The sequence below is a fragment of the Dama dama genome, chromosome 20 (assembly GCF_033118175.1).
Source record: "Dama dama isolate Ldn47 chromosome 20, ASM3311817v1, whole genome shotgun sequence".
NCBI lineage: Eukaryota > Metazoa > Chordata > Mammalia > Artiodactyla > Cervidae > Dama > Dama dama.
In genome coordinates, this window is record NC_083700.1 from 61354693 (window position 1) to 61372314 (window position 17622).

A 17622-nucleotide genomic window follows, 5' to 3' on the forward strand; every position below is an offset into this window, starting at 1 on the left:
AGAACATATCTTACATGAAGGAAGGGTTATTAGGATCGTTTCAAATGGGCTTGCCACATAAGACAGGACGTTTTCACACATGACCATGAGGGAAAACTGGTCAAAAGATGAAATAGGCCAGGGATAGTGGGTGGAGTGGAGATGACTTTCTTGGGGGAAATTCTTTTAATTCCTAATCATGAATTGTAGGAAGAGCCCAATTGTCTTTTACAGCCTTAGTCATCTTTGAACATCATTAACTTTTTCCCATTAACTGCCACCCACCTTCACTTGACAACATGAAGTAAGAGCTTGAGAGAAACCAGAATTACAACAGGTCTCTGGTTCGGTAAAATGATGCAGCAGACCAGGTTGAACTGGTACCACTTGTTTCACTCTTGAAGTAGTCATTCTTCCTTATCATCTCTTTTTCTAATCTAAGGGTAAACTCCTAGAAAGCTTAATGTATTGCTTTAGTTCCAATATTCAAATACACTGGAGATATTTGATAAAAACTTATCACCTAGTAACATGATTTCTTTTCCCATCATTTTAATGAAACCTCTCTCCTGAAGGTCATCAATGACTAATTAATTGTGACATCCAGCATTCTCATAATTCATCTTCCTTGTCTCCTGACCAGCCCTTTTTCCAGACCTCTCCACCCTTTCTCTTTGTGGACATTCCCAGTTTCTTAACTGTGTGACTACAAATATTGTCTCCTTCCTTTTCACACTCTTCATATATGTGATTTAAAAGTTTGTTCCTCAGCCCTCCTCTCTTCTTATTCTCTCTTCCTTGACAATTTCATATACTGTTTGGGCCTTTCCTATAGATGACCCTCACACATTTCTCTGAAGACCTGTCATCTCAGAGTGCTGGATACAGATTTCTGCCTACACGCTTCTCTTTTCTACAATGATAGGCTCTGGGATCTCAAAAAGCTTATTAGGTTCAGATTGAATTCAATGTCTTCCTTCTCAAATTTCATTTCCTCCTAATGCTTCCTATTTTTAAAACATCATCACCAAGTTTTGAAATCTCAAAGTCAAATACAAGAATTTTCCTTTTTCCACAATAATTGCAAATCCCTGCCAGTACTTCCTCTGAGATATCTCTGCCTTCTTTATCTGCTTCTCCATCCTCTCTCTTCTATACACTATCTCAACAGTCTCCTAAATGTTCTTTAGGCTTTTCTGCATCCAGTTTAAATGTTGCTGCCAGAAAAATCTCTTTAAAACAGAGTTTGCTCATGTTTATGTGCATTTCCACAGCTAAATTCATTGGCTTCAACCACTTGCTTTGCCAATATTTTTCTTTTCCTACAGAAGAAATATCTCTTGTATTGGTGCCTCTATATCATCAAGTATTCTAGGCTAACAGGTTTGTGTTCCTACTTAAAGATGACCTCCATAATAAAGCATTGCACATTCATACATGCTTAGTCACTCGGTCATGTCCAATTCTTTGAGACCCTATGGACTGTAGCCCACCAGGCTCCTCTGGCCATGGGATTCTATAGCAAGAGCATTAGAGTGGGTTGTCATTCCCTTTACCAGGGGATCTTCCTGATCCAGGGATCAAATCTAGATCTCCTGCATTGCAGGTAGATTATTTACCACTTGAGCCACCATGGAATCCCAAAGCACTTCACATTTTTATCCTCAAATCCCCTATGGATACTGAAGTGATTGACATAAAGTAGACCCTCAAGAAATCTTTGATTTTGAGTTGCCTTGAATATTATTGCTTTGTTTAAAAACCTTCTATGTTTCCTATTTTTACATGCTACAAACTCTTTTACTTGGTCAACAGGATCTTTAGATTTGGGACCTGGAAAAGTTTGGGAAGAGGATAAGCAAAAAGCAGGGAAAGAGGCCCAAGCAAAAAGGACATTAGAGAAGCACCTGGGAGCAAGTGGCAGACTGGAAGTGTTTTGACAATCTTTGTGTTGTCATTTGGCTACTGAGTGTTACCTGGTCTTTGGGGGTTCTGACATCTATATACTACAATCACTGATCTCTTTAGGAATCTCAGAATGCACAATGTCCCTGTTATACCACACCCAGACCTGTGGCTTCCGGGGCTTGCCCTGTGTCCACTGGCAGCCACATAGTGACTGAAGTCCACCTGTCTTCCAGCAGGAAAGCTGAAATAGCCAGGTAAATCCACGAATACATCTGTTGTAAAGTGCTAATTGTAATTTCAGACATAATATGCAAAGATTTAGGCCTTTGGGACCTTCTCTTTCTTTGCCAAGGGATACATTGGTATTGTACTTAACATTGGTTTTCAGGAAATGCTGCCTTGCTTTTGGTGCCTAAACCAGGATTATGAGCCAACAGGAATCTGGGTTATGTAGGGGAAAGTACTGTGACAAAGAAACCTAGGCAGCTCTATACAGCTTTCTCCTCTGTTGAATAAATAACATTTTCTGTCACCAGCATGGCCACAGGTGAGCAGAGGAAGGAGGAACCTAGAGGGATGGTTTTACCTAAAGGCTTATTGCCAAATTCAGACTTAAATTGAAGAAGGTAGGGAAAATCACTAGACCATTCAGGTATGACATAAATCAAATCCCTTATGATTATACAGTGGAAGTGAGAAATAGATTCAAGGGATTAGATCTGATAAAGAGTGCCTGAAGAACTATTGACAGAGGTTTGTGACATTTTAAAGGAGTCAGGGATCAAGACCATCCCCAAGAAAAAGAAATGCAAAAAGGCAAAATGGTTGTCTGAGGAGGCCTTACAAATAGCTGAGAAAAGAAGAGAAGTGAAAGGTAAAGGAGAAAAAGAAAGATATACCCATTTGAATGCAGAGTTCCAAAGAATAGCAAGGAGAGATAAGAAAGCCTTCCTCAGCCAACAGTGCAAAGAAATAAAGGAAAACAATAGAATGGGAAAGATTAGAGATCTCTTCAAGAAAATTAGAGATACCAAGAGAACATTTCATGTAAAGATGGGCACAATAAAGGACAGAAATGGTATGGACCTAACAGAAGAAGAAGATATTAAGAAGAGGTGGCAAGAATACACAGAAGAACTGTACAAAAAAGATCTCCATGACCCAGATAATCACGATGGTGTGATCACTCACCTAGAGCCAGACATCCTGGAATGTGAAGTAAAGTGGGCCTTAGGAAGCATCACTACGAACAAAGCTAGTGGAGGTGACAGAATTCCAGTTGAGCTATTTCAAATCCTGAAAGATGATGCTGTGAAAGTGCTGCACTCAGTATGCCAGCAAATGTGGAAAACTCAGCAGTGGCCACAGGACTGGAAAAGGTCAGTTTTCATTCCAATCCCAAAGAAAGGCAATGCCAAAGAATGCTCAAACTACTGCACAATTGCACTCATCTCACATGCTAGCAAAGTAATGCTCAAGATTCTCCAAGCCAGGCTTCAACAGTATGTGAACCATGAACTTCCAGATGTCCAAGCTGGTTTTGAAAAAGGCAGAGGAGCCAGAGATCATATTGCCAACATCTGTTGGATCATTGAAAAAGCAAGAGAGTTCCAAAAAAACATCTACTTCTGCTTTATTGACTATGCCAAAGCCTTTGACTGTGTGGATCACAACAATTATGGAAAATTCTGAAAGAGATGAATACCAGACCACCTGACCTGCCTTTTGAGAAATCTGTGTGCAGGGCAGGAAGCAACAGTTAGAACTGGGCATGGAACAACAGACTGCTTCCAAATCAGGAAAGGAGTACAGCAAGGCTGTATATTGTCACTCTGCTTATTTAACTAGTATGCATAGTATATCATGAGAAATGCTGGGCTGGATGAAGCACAGCTGGAATCAAGATTGCCAGGAGAAATATCAATGACCTCAGATATGCAGATGACAACACCCTTATGGCAGAAAGTGAAGAAGTAAAGAGCCTCTTGATGAAAGTGAAAGAGGAGATGAAAATGTTGACTTAAAACTCAACATTCAGAAAACTAAGATTGTGTCATCTGGTCCCATCACTTCATGGCAAATAGATGGGGAAACAATGGAAACAGTGACAGGCACTATTTTTTTGGGCTCCAAAATCACTGCAGATGATGACTGCAGTCATGAAATTAAAAGACACCTACTCCTTGGAAGAAAAGTTACGACCAACCTATACAGCATATTAAAAAGCAGAGACATGACTTTGCCGACAAAGGTCCATCTAGTCTAAGCTATGTTTTTTCCAGTAATCATGTATCGATGTGAGAGTTGGACTAATAAGAAAGCTGAGCACTGATGAATTGATGCTTTTGAACTGTGATGTTGGAGAAGACTCTTGAGAGCCCCTTGAACTGCAAGGAGATCCAACCAGTATATCTTAAAGAAAATCAGACCTGAATATGCATTGGAAGGACTGATGCTGAAGCTGAAGCTTCAATACTTTGCCCACCTGATGTGAAGAACTGATTCATTTGAAAAGTCCCTGATGCTGGGAAAGATTGAAGGCTGGAGGAGAAGGGGACGACAGAGGATGAGATGGTTGGATGGCATCACCAACTCAATGGACATGAATTTGAGTAAACTCCAGAAGTTGGTGATGGACAGGGAGCCCTGGTGTGCTGCAGTCCCTGTGGTTGCAAAGAGTCAGACATGACTGAGCGACTGAACTGAACTGAAGCTCTTCTGTGCATTGATTATCTCCCCACAGTTTCTTTCTCAGTGGAGAATGCCAGGATGCTAAACCATAAAGAACTACTTCAGGTGTACTGATATTGAAGAATGCAAACTTATAGACTGTTTCATAATTATGAGTTGAGTCCCATTGCTCACTTTACCTTGGCACCAGTTAATGTCTAAGTGAATTTTTTAAAGTGACACTTTTCTGTTTCTCCATTGTCCCTCATTTATCTATCTAAAATTGTAAATTATATTTGCTCTACCTTTGTTTAGTAAAAGAAAGTCATTTCTAGTCCATGTCATGACCACCCTTTCCTATAGTCTCTCAGGGAATGATTTCACCAACATCCTCCCTACATCACGGGCTTTCGACACATATTCTCATGACTTTCCTCACTTCTCCCTCAGATTTTCTCTGTCACTACTGTCTTTTCCTCTTCTTTCTTTGAGTAATATGTTTTAAAATCTCTAAAGCTAGCACAGCCACCTGTACTCTCCCCAACTCCTGCTCCATTAATGACACACTCCCCTTTAACCCTGACTGCTCCTGTTACACTAGTTATTTTCTCTCCTACAAACACATGGTTAAGTCTCCACTGTTGCTTCACTTCTTCCCCTTCACTTAAAAAAAAAAAAAAAAAAGAAATTGTTTGGCTGTGTTGGGTCTTAGTTGCGGCATTCAGGCTCAGTATTTTGTGGTGTGAGAGCAGAGAGCATAGTTGCCCTGAGGCATGTGGGATCTTAGTTCCCTGACCAGGGATCAAACCCGAGTCCCCTGCATTGGAAGGCAGATTCTTAACCAGTGGACCGCCAGGGACATCCCCTCCCCTTCACTTTATGAACAGAGATTCCACACATTTCCTATTTCCAATTATTCTCACTTTCATTCTTCTCATTCCCTTGAAATATGCACCCAGCACCCACAAATCTGTGGAGATGGTTCTTGTTGACCTAACTCTTGCTGAATCATTAGCTGCGTGTCAGCCTATGAGTTTCACTCTGCAACAATTAGCACACCTGTCTATTCTGAATCAGCATGGTGTGTTGGGCTTCTACACTGGGTTACAGGCTTTCTTCAAGTCTGTGGCTAGAGTTTCCTCATGTTTCCTGAACACTCTCTCTCTCCAGATGAAATCCTCTTATTTCTTCTCTAGACACTTCTCTTTGCTCCCTACCTGTAATTGTTTCATGAAATTATTTGCATCATCTCTGAATATGCATCATTTCATATATGTCACCACAACCTCACACTGGAAGTTGCTTCCTATAGGTAAATTCTTCTGACTTTTTGCTCTCCTGGTAAAGTCACTAGTATATCTGCATATAAAATGTTTTAAAAATATTTTGATACCAGGCAAGTGGAATTTTCTTAATACATACATATTTGGGGAATTTATTTTTGTTTCATTTTTGTTTATGTTTTCTGATCATGAGTGTCCAATTATGACTGAACCAAAAGGAAAAATTGTTTGAGCTCAGGCTACTTGGAATTCATAGCTTGTGGAAACCAGTCTTTCCACGTTACTGGGTTCTTACATCAGGAAGAGACCCTTAAGTTCTTTTCACCATCTGGATTTTCTCCTTCCTTCTTGCATATTTTTCATATGTAGGGTGAGAGGGTTATGACCATTCCGAGAATGAAGTGGGAGACTAGGTGGTATGTATGAGTGTTTTCACCGTCACTTTCCTGTTTGTACATAGACATATCCCATACCTGTAGGAAGCCTTTGGCAGTAGAATATTTGAACAGACATTTTAGGATGGAAAGCTCATTCTTTCTAGTCCTTGTTCCTGAACTGATTGAAAACACTGTTGTTCAGACAAATGGTGTGAAGTGTCTGTCCTATATCTTCTATAAGATGTGTCCAGATTTCCTTTTTGGGAAAGTACAGGTTATAGGCTTTTAGAGAAGAGTATTGACAGTCTTCCTCTTCAGTCTGTTCTTATAAAACTTTGGAGCTTGCTTGATAGACTGTTTCACATATCCTTTGTAGTTTCCATTCAGACCTGGGGCTAGAAGCAGCTCCTTTCATCTTACACAAGAATGGGGTTGAAGAGACGTCAGAGAAGGAATTAGTCTCCCAAATAAGGTAGAAGAACTGCGTGCATGGAAGGCCACAGATTCAAGTTTCTACAATGTGGGTTTTTACAAGATGATCATTGCTAATAGCATGTATTTCCCAGAGAAACTGAATTAGGTTCCTTCATGCAACTCCTGAGAAAGGAGATGGCAAATGCAGGGTCTGTTGTCTATCTTGCTTACCATAGTATATCCTGTGCTTTGCAGTATCTAACAAAAATAGGAGCTTGATAAATATTTGTAGAATTGAAATGTATAAAAATGTATTAAATACATTGGCAAGGAACTAGTAGCATTGGTAGTAGTAGCAAATTTGGGGGACTTGGTAATTTCCTTATATTTTTGTACCGTTTTCTGAAGAAAGTATCAGATATTTTCTTCTGGTTGTGATTAAGGAAGATGTTTTCCCTAGGGTATTGTCAAAGAAACTGGGAACTTGGTTGAAACTGATCTTTGCTAAGAGGTTCAGGGGTCGGAATGGAAAATCTCATGTCAGTACATTTTAGGATTAGGTGCTTTCTCAAATTAATCAATTCTTCTCCTGAAACCTCTGATCAATGATGCTAGACACAAGATACTAGATTTGATAAACAAATAGGTAATTCAACTGTGTCCATTGCTTTATTCCTCTTTGGAATTGATATATAATTTACCTTTTCTGAGTATAGTCTCTGGAGAAGGAAATGGCAGTCCACTCCAGTATTCTTGCCTGGAGAATCCCAGGGACGGGAGCCTGGTGGGCTGCCATCTATGGGGTCACACAGAGTTGGACACGACTGACATGATTTAGCAGCCGCGGCGGCAGAGTATAGTCTCGCCAATTACGAAAAACGGCATTTTGGATAACTACATAAAACGTCAAATAGAAATACCCTATAACTGGTATAAATGTACAGACTTTTGGACTCTGTGGGAGAAGGCGAGGGTGGGATGTTTAGAGAGAACAGCGTAGAAACATGTATATTATCTAGGGTGAAACAGATCACCAGCCCAGGCTGGATGTATGAGACAAGTGCTCGGGGCTGGTGCACTGGGAAGACCCAGAGGAATCAGGTGGAGAGGGAGGTGAGAGGGGGGATCGGGATGGGGAATACATGTAAATCCATGGCTGATTCATGTCAATGTATGACAAAAATCACTACAATATTGTAAAGTAATTAGCCTCCAACTAATAAAAATAAATGGAAAAAAAAACTGGTATAAATGTTACTGACATCGAATTCATGCTATTGCCATGTGTCGTGCACCCTCAACAGTTTTTTAAAAGCCCAAAACACTTTTATTTTAATCAAGAGGAAAACAAGGTATGTCACAGATAAAAATGATGCACATATTTTCGTGCTTATGATTTAAAGAAAGGAGAAACATCTGAAATCTGTTTGCTAACTACAGTGTAATACAAATTAGCCTGCAGGCACCGTGTGCGCTGCACCCTGTCTGCTTGCCAGCCCCGCTTAGTCCCAATGTATTAATGAGCAAGTGCAAGTATTTGAACAATCAGCATTTCCGTATTTGCATGCAAACTCTCATGCTGTGTAATTATACACAGAACTGGCACTCAAATTAATTAAAGCTGATTTCTCTGTGACTGCAAACTGGTCATATCCTCAGCTTTGCCTTCCTATGAAGTTATCACTCTCCATTCAATGTGACACTTCTGTCCCTGGCATTCTCGGTAATGCTAATATTTGACAATTGTGAATTTGGTAATGTTTTAAATTGCAGCTGACAATGGCTGCATGTTCTCTTGCTTTTCCTTTCCTCCCTATTTCCCCCCTTCTTGTATAAAGATTAAAAAATAGCTTTTGAATGTCTGCTTTGTAATTATCTCAAATAATAATGCAAACAAATTGCATATATTGTTTTAGCTTGTTTCCTCCCCTCTTATGACTCCACCCACTTGATTAGCACTTACAAACAATTCATCAAATTAAAAAAAATGTTTATTTGATATTAGCAAACAATTATTTTGATGGTTTTGTTCTTAATTTTGAAAAGGCTTTAACAAATGCTGTTTTATTTTAATGGATAAGGATCTCATAATTCAGGATCAGGGAGATTAGGAGAGAAAGAAGCAGCAATAACTGCTAGATTTGATTAAGACTTTTTGAATCTTCATCAAACAGAGAAGTATTGCAACGGAGACCACTATTTGCTAAAGAGCTCCGTAAACATTACCTTCTAAGGAAGAAGGCTTTCCTTGGCTCTTCCACAATAAAGCCATCTCCCTTTGGTTTCTCGGTTCCTCTGAAGGAACTGTTTCTGTGACAATTTCTTTGAAAAGATATCCTTAGAGCAATTATGATATTGTCATGATTCTCTTTTCATAAATTTAAATCAGTGAGTACAGGTGGCTATGAAAATCATCTTCATATAGAGCCCTGGAAGGTGATCTGCTTTGACACATTCTTCTGAAATCAAGACTTAGCACTCAACTTCAGCTCACCATCTCCTCATCTCTCTATATCCTATTAGCCAGAAACAGCACACACTATTACAGGGGCCAAATGTCTCTTTTCAGAGCAGGCACCAAACAATTCTATCCTTTGAGTTGAAGATCCTGAAATGCACTGCCAAGAAGATGGTCTCAAATAATCTACATTTGAAAGGGAAGATTGAGTTGGAACTCTTCTTATAATCTCTAGTGATCACAAGAGACATAATTGCCCTTACCTTATCTGTAGTACTTCTGGGTCCACATAGAGCATCAGTTAACAAGCTCCCTTCAAATTCCAGTTGGCATACAAGTGAGAAAAGAGTATCTTTCCTGAAGAGACTGTGGGGAGATCACAGTCACAAAACTATCGCTGTGATCTGAAGTCTGCCCTTCTGTCTTGTCACGAATTTCCTATGCAGACAGGTGTCCTATTGGCATGAATTTCATTGCCAATTACACTTTAAGAGTGGGCGTGGCTTGAGCATGTAGCCAGTTCCACCTGTCTCTAAACCCTCATAACCTTCATTGCTTTCAATATTTCGCTCAAGTACCCAGTGACTTCATGAGTTACCCACGCACCAGACCCGACTAACAGAGGTGTGGGAACAGTATCGGGTTAAGCAGCACCGTCATTGTAGTACACAATGCTCATTGCTACGGGCAAATACCTATTTGCTGACTCAGGATTGGATTGCTCTGAGCAGGACTAGGCAGTTCTACTGCTTTCTGTTTGTTTCCTCTTTAGAAACTATCCTCTTCTACTAACCATTTAGCAAAACTAGATTTTTTTTTTAATATTCATTCCTTAAGAATATAGCCTCTTTAAGCATAGAGAATTACTACTATATTTTAACCTTTTCGAAAAACAAGCACTTGCAAAACAAAAGACAAAGAAAATTGGAATTCCTCCAATAATTAAAATGAACATCACTATATATGCTGTCCATTTTGCTCTTAAATTTTCTGATAGCAAATCGAATAGTTATGTTTCTTTTACTTCTTAAAAGAAAAAGATAATAGGAGAAAAGCTTTGTAAACATCTTTAGGAAAAGGGAAGCTTTACTCTTTATTGCGTATTAGACTAGTTGGCATTCAATGTTGTTTTAATTGATGGTGGTATTTTTAAAAAGTTGATTGGCTACATATTTCTTTATAGGCATATGCATAAATGAAATTCAGGTATGGAAATAATAAGCATTTAAAAACATGCCAAAATTTTAAGTGTAACATGATCAGAACAAAGTCTAGAAAATATGGGTCTCAATATGTATAAATGATATGTCTTTGACCTACAGTTTCTACCCACTTTAATCAACGTACTCTGGAAGTGGTGGGATATTAATTTTCTCAGGCCTCTCAGTTCCTCAGTGACATTTAAATCAAGCAAATTGTTTTTTTTTGGGGGGGGATTGATTTATTTTCAAATATCAAAGTTTGCTCCAATATCCTACCCAAAGCAGGAATTTCTATGTAATATTGCTTTTTCTTCAACTTGCCCACCATCTAGCATAAAATTGATGTGTGGTGATATTCAATAAATTTTTGCTAAATAAATGTTTAGCTGTACATTTTAACTGTGATATGAACATTGTAAATGATATAAATCAAGTAACCTGCAAAATCTTGAAGACTTTCTTTCTAAACAGACTTCATACAGATTTGCACATAAATGTGAGTGGTAATCATTTGCTAAGTAAATTGAAATTAAAGAACTTTGAAGAGAATACACTAAGTCTAAGACAATTCACCCTTACTTTAAACAGAGAGCTTCCTTATTTTTGACAAATATTTTCCTAAATTGTCTATTCTTTGGTATGAATTTTTTCTGAAGCTTCATGAGGTTTTGAGGATAAATTTAATCCCTATTCCACATGAAAGTTGTACAAATATTTGAAAAATGGCTATCATTTTCTCCTAAGTCTACTCTTTTTTCAAAGTGAACATTCCTTTAATCATTCTAATATGAGGTGGCTTTTAAGGCCTCTCACCATATTGGATGGATTCCAGTTTGTCTATGTCTGTTCTAAATGTGGCATCAGAACTGAATGCATTGCTTGAGATGTGGTCTAATTATGCAAAGTAAATGGGTGCTGATGCCTGCCTTGTTCTGGACTATGTTTATAACAATTTAGAATTTTACAAAGGCAGGAAACGTACTCTGAGGAAGGGTTAGTATCATTATCATATTTTTAGTTGTTAAGCTTCTATAAAACTAAAATTTCAAATCTTTTTTATATCAAATTCTATCTAATCAAATCTCTTGCAACTTCTTGTTGCAACTGATGATTTGGATGGAAATCACTGACTTTCTATCCATTCATACTAGAGCTTATTGGCCCACTGTTCTAATTATTTGTGGCAGTTTTGAATCTTGATTTTGCTAACCAGAGTCTTGACTTTCATATTTCATTTTGTGCCATTCTTTAAAAGGCATCTGAATGGCTATGATGAGTCAGGCACTAGGTCTGGCAGTGATGATACCAAAAGCAAGAAAGACCTGGTCATTTTCCCAAAAGAGCCCACAGAATAGCAAGGAGACTGCCAATGTAATTATTTTCATTTCTTTCAAATAAGTAGGGAAAAAAGTGCTAATACACCTCTCAGAAATCTCTCTTCAGGTTGAAGATTATCAATCAGCCTTTGCTAATGAGGATAAAGTACTGCACCTGTCATTTTTATTGAGTACTTATTTAAAAATAGGTAAAAAAGCCCTTCATGTACATTTTGCATTTAAGAAGCATGATGTTTTTGTGACAGTTTTAAACCCTCACTACAGTTGAAGGGCTTAAGGTTCAGGAGTTTATGAAACTTTTGCAAATTTGCATAGTTAATAATTTGCAGGGCTTCAATTTGAACCCCCAAAACTATGTTACTCCAAAGTTCATACTTAGATACTCAAAGAGGTAATTCTGCCATTTAAAAAAAATTTCCTAACCATATTATAAACTAGCTCTAACTTATCTTCTAAGAATGTCTGAGTACTTTGATTGAAATACTTACCAAATTTAAACTCTCTTTTGAATATAAAAGTAAATCAGTTTGCTTGGAATTGTTGTTTTCTTAGTGAATCCGTATTGGTTCTTAATAGTCATTACCATCTTCTTAAAATGCTCACTTTTACTTTGATATTCCTGTCTAAATTTTGCTAGGGATTCAAACTCACTGGTTTGCAGTTCACAGAATCTTTCTTTCATAATAAAATTAGGTCAGTGTCCACATAAAAATAACTGGCAAAGGTTCTATGGATACATCTGAAGTTCTTTCTTTCCTGAAGACAGTAGGACATATTTATGTAGCTATCATCGTCACCTTCCTGGGATTCACTTCCTGTAATGGCACTTATTGAAAGTAAGTGAAGACTGAATTGTTCTGCACAGTCTTACACTTAATACACACTTCCAAAGTATTTGTTGAAAAAAATCTGCGTACTGGATAGGAAAAAAAGCTCCACAAACCTGTTTTATAAGAAAGAAAAAAGACCACCATTTTTTGCCTTCTCAGGAGGAGAAATACTTACATCACACACAAATGATTCTTTTGTTAAGGAAAACAAGTAGGCAAATCTGGACAAGGCACTCTGGTCGAGAAGGTCAAGTCTTTTGAGGCATAGCCCGACAGACAGCACTGGATAGACAGAGCTAAATTTCTCCATAATGAATTATAAACAACTTGTCAGTCTGGGAAACAAGACTTGGACATGGGAAGAAGGGAAAAGATATGAAAAGTGTAGTGGTGTGAGGTGTTGCCCAAGAACATGGCAGAAAGCCCAGAGAATAACACAGGACTACAGCCAGGGAAGAATTCTGAAACAGCTCACACTGAAATCTCAAAACATAGCTGCCTCAGGAGTGTGCTAACCCAAGAGGTGACACTGGAATGATAATATAGAACAAGGTCCTTTTCTCCAAGATCGAAATACAGTGAATGATCTCAATTTTGTAAGACGAAAAGTATCTTTAGAAGAGGAAATAGTTTCTGTTTTTTTTTTTTTTTGAGCACTTTTATTATTTCAGTTTGAGTGGGTATTAGAAAATACTAAAACCCTTGTTGTCTTATAATTTTCTATTAATATGACTTTTTCCTAATTGTACTTTTATTATAGCATATTTTCAAGAGTATGTTAGAAAAAAAGAAAAGAGTATGTTAGTTCTTTTATAGAATAGATTTTTATTACATAGAAAGTCTTAAGGTTATTTCTGGTAGATAAGTGTAGAAGAATGGAAAGTATGTTATCAAAAGAATGTTGAGCCCCCTAAGTGTGAAATATTTTTGAAAAGATTATTTCATTCTATCTAGAAAAGACTAACATATCAATTTTATATGAATTTCATAGGAATAATAAAAAAAACTAGCAGACGTAAAAGACATTTTGAGAGAATATTTTTCCAGAGAACATTGTGATATAATCTCAATATTTCTAAAATATTTTAATAAAATAAACATCTGTTAATAAAAATACATTTTGATGGATAAAATTAGCTTATATTATTAAGAGATATGCATATTTGTTTATATGTAACAGAAAATTTAAGATTCACAGTTTTAATAACTGAAAGTAAAAACTTTGTTGCTGGGAATGTTCTCTTTGGTAATATGCAGTATTGGAAGCATCAGCAGAGTAGTATTATGCTAATGCATTATGTCTGAAAGATGAACCTCACTGAAAAATTTAAGAAACTGAATACTGAACAGTTAGTTGAAGAAGGGCAATTATGGGATCTAGTCTGGTTTCATTATCTAAGATGAGTAAGAATAAATGCAAAACTGAAACATAAATGATGCAGAGCATATTAGGTATGAGATTTCTTTTTTGTTTTAATTATCTAACTTTGCATTAATGCACTGCTATTATTAAGACAACACATTGTCTAATTTATTACCAGCACAACTCTATGAAGTAGATAATATTATCATCACCCTTTAACAGAGGAGAAATTGAGACACAGAGTACTTAAGCAACTTGTCCAGGGTCACACTGTTAAACAAATAATTGAGCCAGGATTGAAATTCAGGTAGAATCTGCAGACTCTATATCTCTATTAATTTATTTTGCATCTATTGTATGCTTTCTTTATGCACACACTATAGTAAGTGTTTTTCATATAATCTATACCCTCATGAAGGAGAAATTAACCTTTTAAATTTATTTTGTCAAGCTAAGTAGTCCTTAATATCCTACTCAAATTGAATACAAAATATACTTGTATCCATTAGAATTCAGCTGAAAGGTCAACTTATTTATGGAACTTTCATTGATTTCTTTGGATAGAGGTGACAGCTGACTCCCCTGTACACCCTATAGTCTGCACAGACTCTTATATATGCCTGCAAGAATATGCCTGTAATAGCCACTGCACCTCTTTATTTGCATATCTACTTATCTCCTGGGCCTAGCTTGGTGTCATAACACAGTAGGTTTAAAGAACATTTGTGGAATCAATCAATAACTGGGGCTAGTCTTTATCTTTTCTGCATCATTTTTCGACACATAATTTTCCCTGCCAGGCACCAATTTGTCTCCTGCTGGGGGAAAGCAGAGCATTGCCTTCTCTAGACTTTGAATTAATGTTTCCCTGTTTACTAAAATGCTAAAGAAACATGAGTTTTTCTGCTCAGGCAAGGAGAATTTTTGATAAGTAAATACGTTAAAAATCCTAAATCAGCCAGCTTTTGGTTGGATTACCTCAGAGAAGTTGCCCAAAGTTTGCCCACATTGCCTCTGACAGATTTGGCTCAATGCCGTTCTCCCCCAAATTTTATTCATTAAGTGATCTGACCCATAGTTTAAACAGAAAAGGAAGCTGTAATGTTTTTTCATCCCAGCATAGACCTGGAGAGAAGAGTAAGTCAAGTGGAGACTCACGTGTTAGCATAGGACAACTCATCCCTCCTTTCAATTCAGTCATCTGACATCTATTAAATGAATGACTGAGTAACTCAATGATGGCCTCTGTAGGGGTGGGAAGCTTCAGATGGGCTCTGAGATGGCTGTAGAGAGCAGGGGACCTTTGAATGGAGCACTGGGATTAAAGTTTAGTAAAGAAAAGTGAGAGTGGCAAGTGGACAGTATGAAAAGCACCAGGAACAGCACCAATCCCCTGTGGACTGAGGGACAGGTGCCCTCTTGGGCAACTGTGAGAAGTTCATTGGAGCAAAATGTTCTTGGAGGGGAGAAGAGATGGACATGCTAGCCACATATTCTGGTGTGAATATTTTATGATAAAAGCATAGAGCAGAACTGCATTTAAGGCTTGCTTCTGTTACAACCTCAAAGCCTGGTCTTATGAGAATCCTTTTACACCAATGGTAAAGGAATCAAATGCCTAAAAAGGCCAAGCAAGTCAAGATTAAGGAGTGAGGAGACTGGAAATAAGGCAATAGGAGGTACTGTGTTGCTATGGGAATGGGGCCTAGCGTTATCCAGTGGTACCAGAAATTTCAACTTGTGTATATAAATCAGATATCCAGTTTTTTTTTTTTTAATGTTGGAATCTCCAAATTTTAAAGTATTGACAAGTAATCTAATATATTATTAAATATTATACTGGGGGAAAAATCCCTGTTACCACTCTACAATCCCTTATTTTAACTTTCTATTCTACAAAATGACTTGATAAAACCTGCTCTATCTTCCTCAGAAAGATTATTAGAAAGATCAAGTCATCTTGTAGATAAATACTTTGAGAATTAGAATGTGCTATATAGCAATTGAACATCAACTCGGGCTGATGAAGATGAGGGATGTGAGTTAAGGTGTAGGACTGGCGAATAGTTTCTAAGTGTTGCAATATTTGCTGGCAAGATTGAAATGGAAATTCCAAGTGAATTCATTTTCTCAACTCTGATAGAGCCGTCAAAAGTGATCAAGCCATTAACATATTTTGGGGGGAAGATCCCCTGGAGAAGGGAATGGCAACCCACTCCAGTATTGTTGCCTGGAGAATCCCATGGACAGAGGAGCCTGGCAGGCTACAGTCATGGGATCACAAAGAGGCAGACACGACTGAAGAAGCTAAATGTTCTAAATGTAAAATAGCAATTGAAATATCATTTGTATTATTATTAATGCCACCAATTCTTGTTTTTTAACAAGCTGATTTTGTCTCACTTACTCTTCCCCATCTTTATTTTTATCTAAATCTGAAAAAGAACATAGCATAGCATAGCATAGTATAACATCAAATGAATCAGTCCAATATCATTTATTCTAAGTGAAGGTTGGTTGGTACCTCTGTGATCCCACCTGACTCAAGTTGTTTGAGCACTGGCTCTTCCTTTGGCAGTAGTATAGATATAAGCACTTTTAAAATGCTTTATCTAATTTGATTATATATAATATATATATGTATATATACCATTTTGCCTTAGCCTAAATGACTCTAGATAACCAAAAGCCTAAAACAAAATTAAGAGTAGACATAACCCAAACATATTGATATGAGCTATCAAAATGCTATTTTTAAATTATTATTTCTTCTCTAAAGTGGAGATTCTCCTGTACTTACACAGATTTTGGCCAACGTTTTGTTTCTCCATACCCAATTTGAAGTTAAAAAACAAGCAGAGTTGGTACCAATACATACTAAAGACTGATCCTAAAACTAAAAATAACAATTAGATAATGGTAGGGCTCCCCAGCAGAATTGCAGAATCTCTTTCTTTAACTTTTACATCAAACAGGATTTATCTTATTTGTCTGAGGTGGTTTTAGTGTGGTCCTGACACACAGTTATTGCTCAGATTTTCTGTGCATGCTCTTGTGCTGATTGAGAGGTCTGTGCAATTTTCATAGAGTGTATTCAGATTCTCTGTGGCATGTGTGCTCTTTTAAGAAACCAAAAATCTCATAAGCCTCCCATAAATTTTACCCTGCTGCTGATTGGAACTTCTTCAGAAGCAACACCAGAACAGCCAGGTCTTCTTTAAGTGCTTCTATAAAGAGTTCATTTCAGCAGCTGTGGTTGAGGCATCCACTGCAGGCAGCCCAATAAGGTTTAGATTAAAAATGGAGGAAAAAAACCTCTCGAAGTAGAATTCTGAATGTACCTACCAGCAAGAGTGAAATGAATCACATGTTTCTTGTAAGTGACTTTTTACTCTATGACTTAAAGAATCTCAGCAGGAAAGTAAAGGTCTGCCTAGAGAGAAATGTAGGAAAATTTTACAAAGAAATGAAACAACCTAGAAATGAATAAAGCAGGTTGCCAATTCTGTGATTTTCAACTAGGAATATTCAAAAACTGAGCCCTCTCTATAGATAGCCAATAAAACCTTTTATATCCTTTCTGGAAATAGGGCTCCACTCCATTTCGTCCTCTCGAAGACAGTCCTGGATTTCATGATGAATAGAAGTTGGGTACTAAATGTTACACTGTGAATGAGGTTAAAAGCAAACTGAATATCGGAAAGATCAAATCTATGGCGTCTGCTATTGGTAGCATGGGTCACTACGAGAGAGAATTGGAAATAGTACTCCATTTGGTCAATATCAACTCATTTCCCTTTT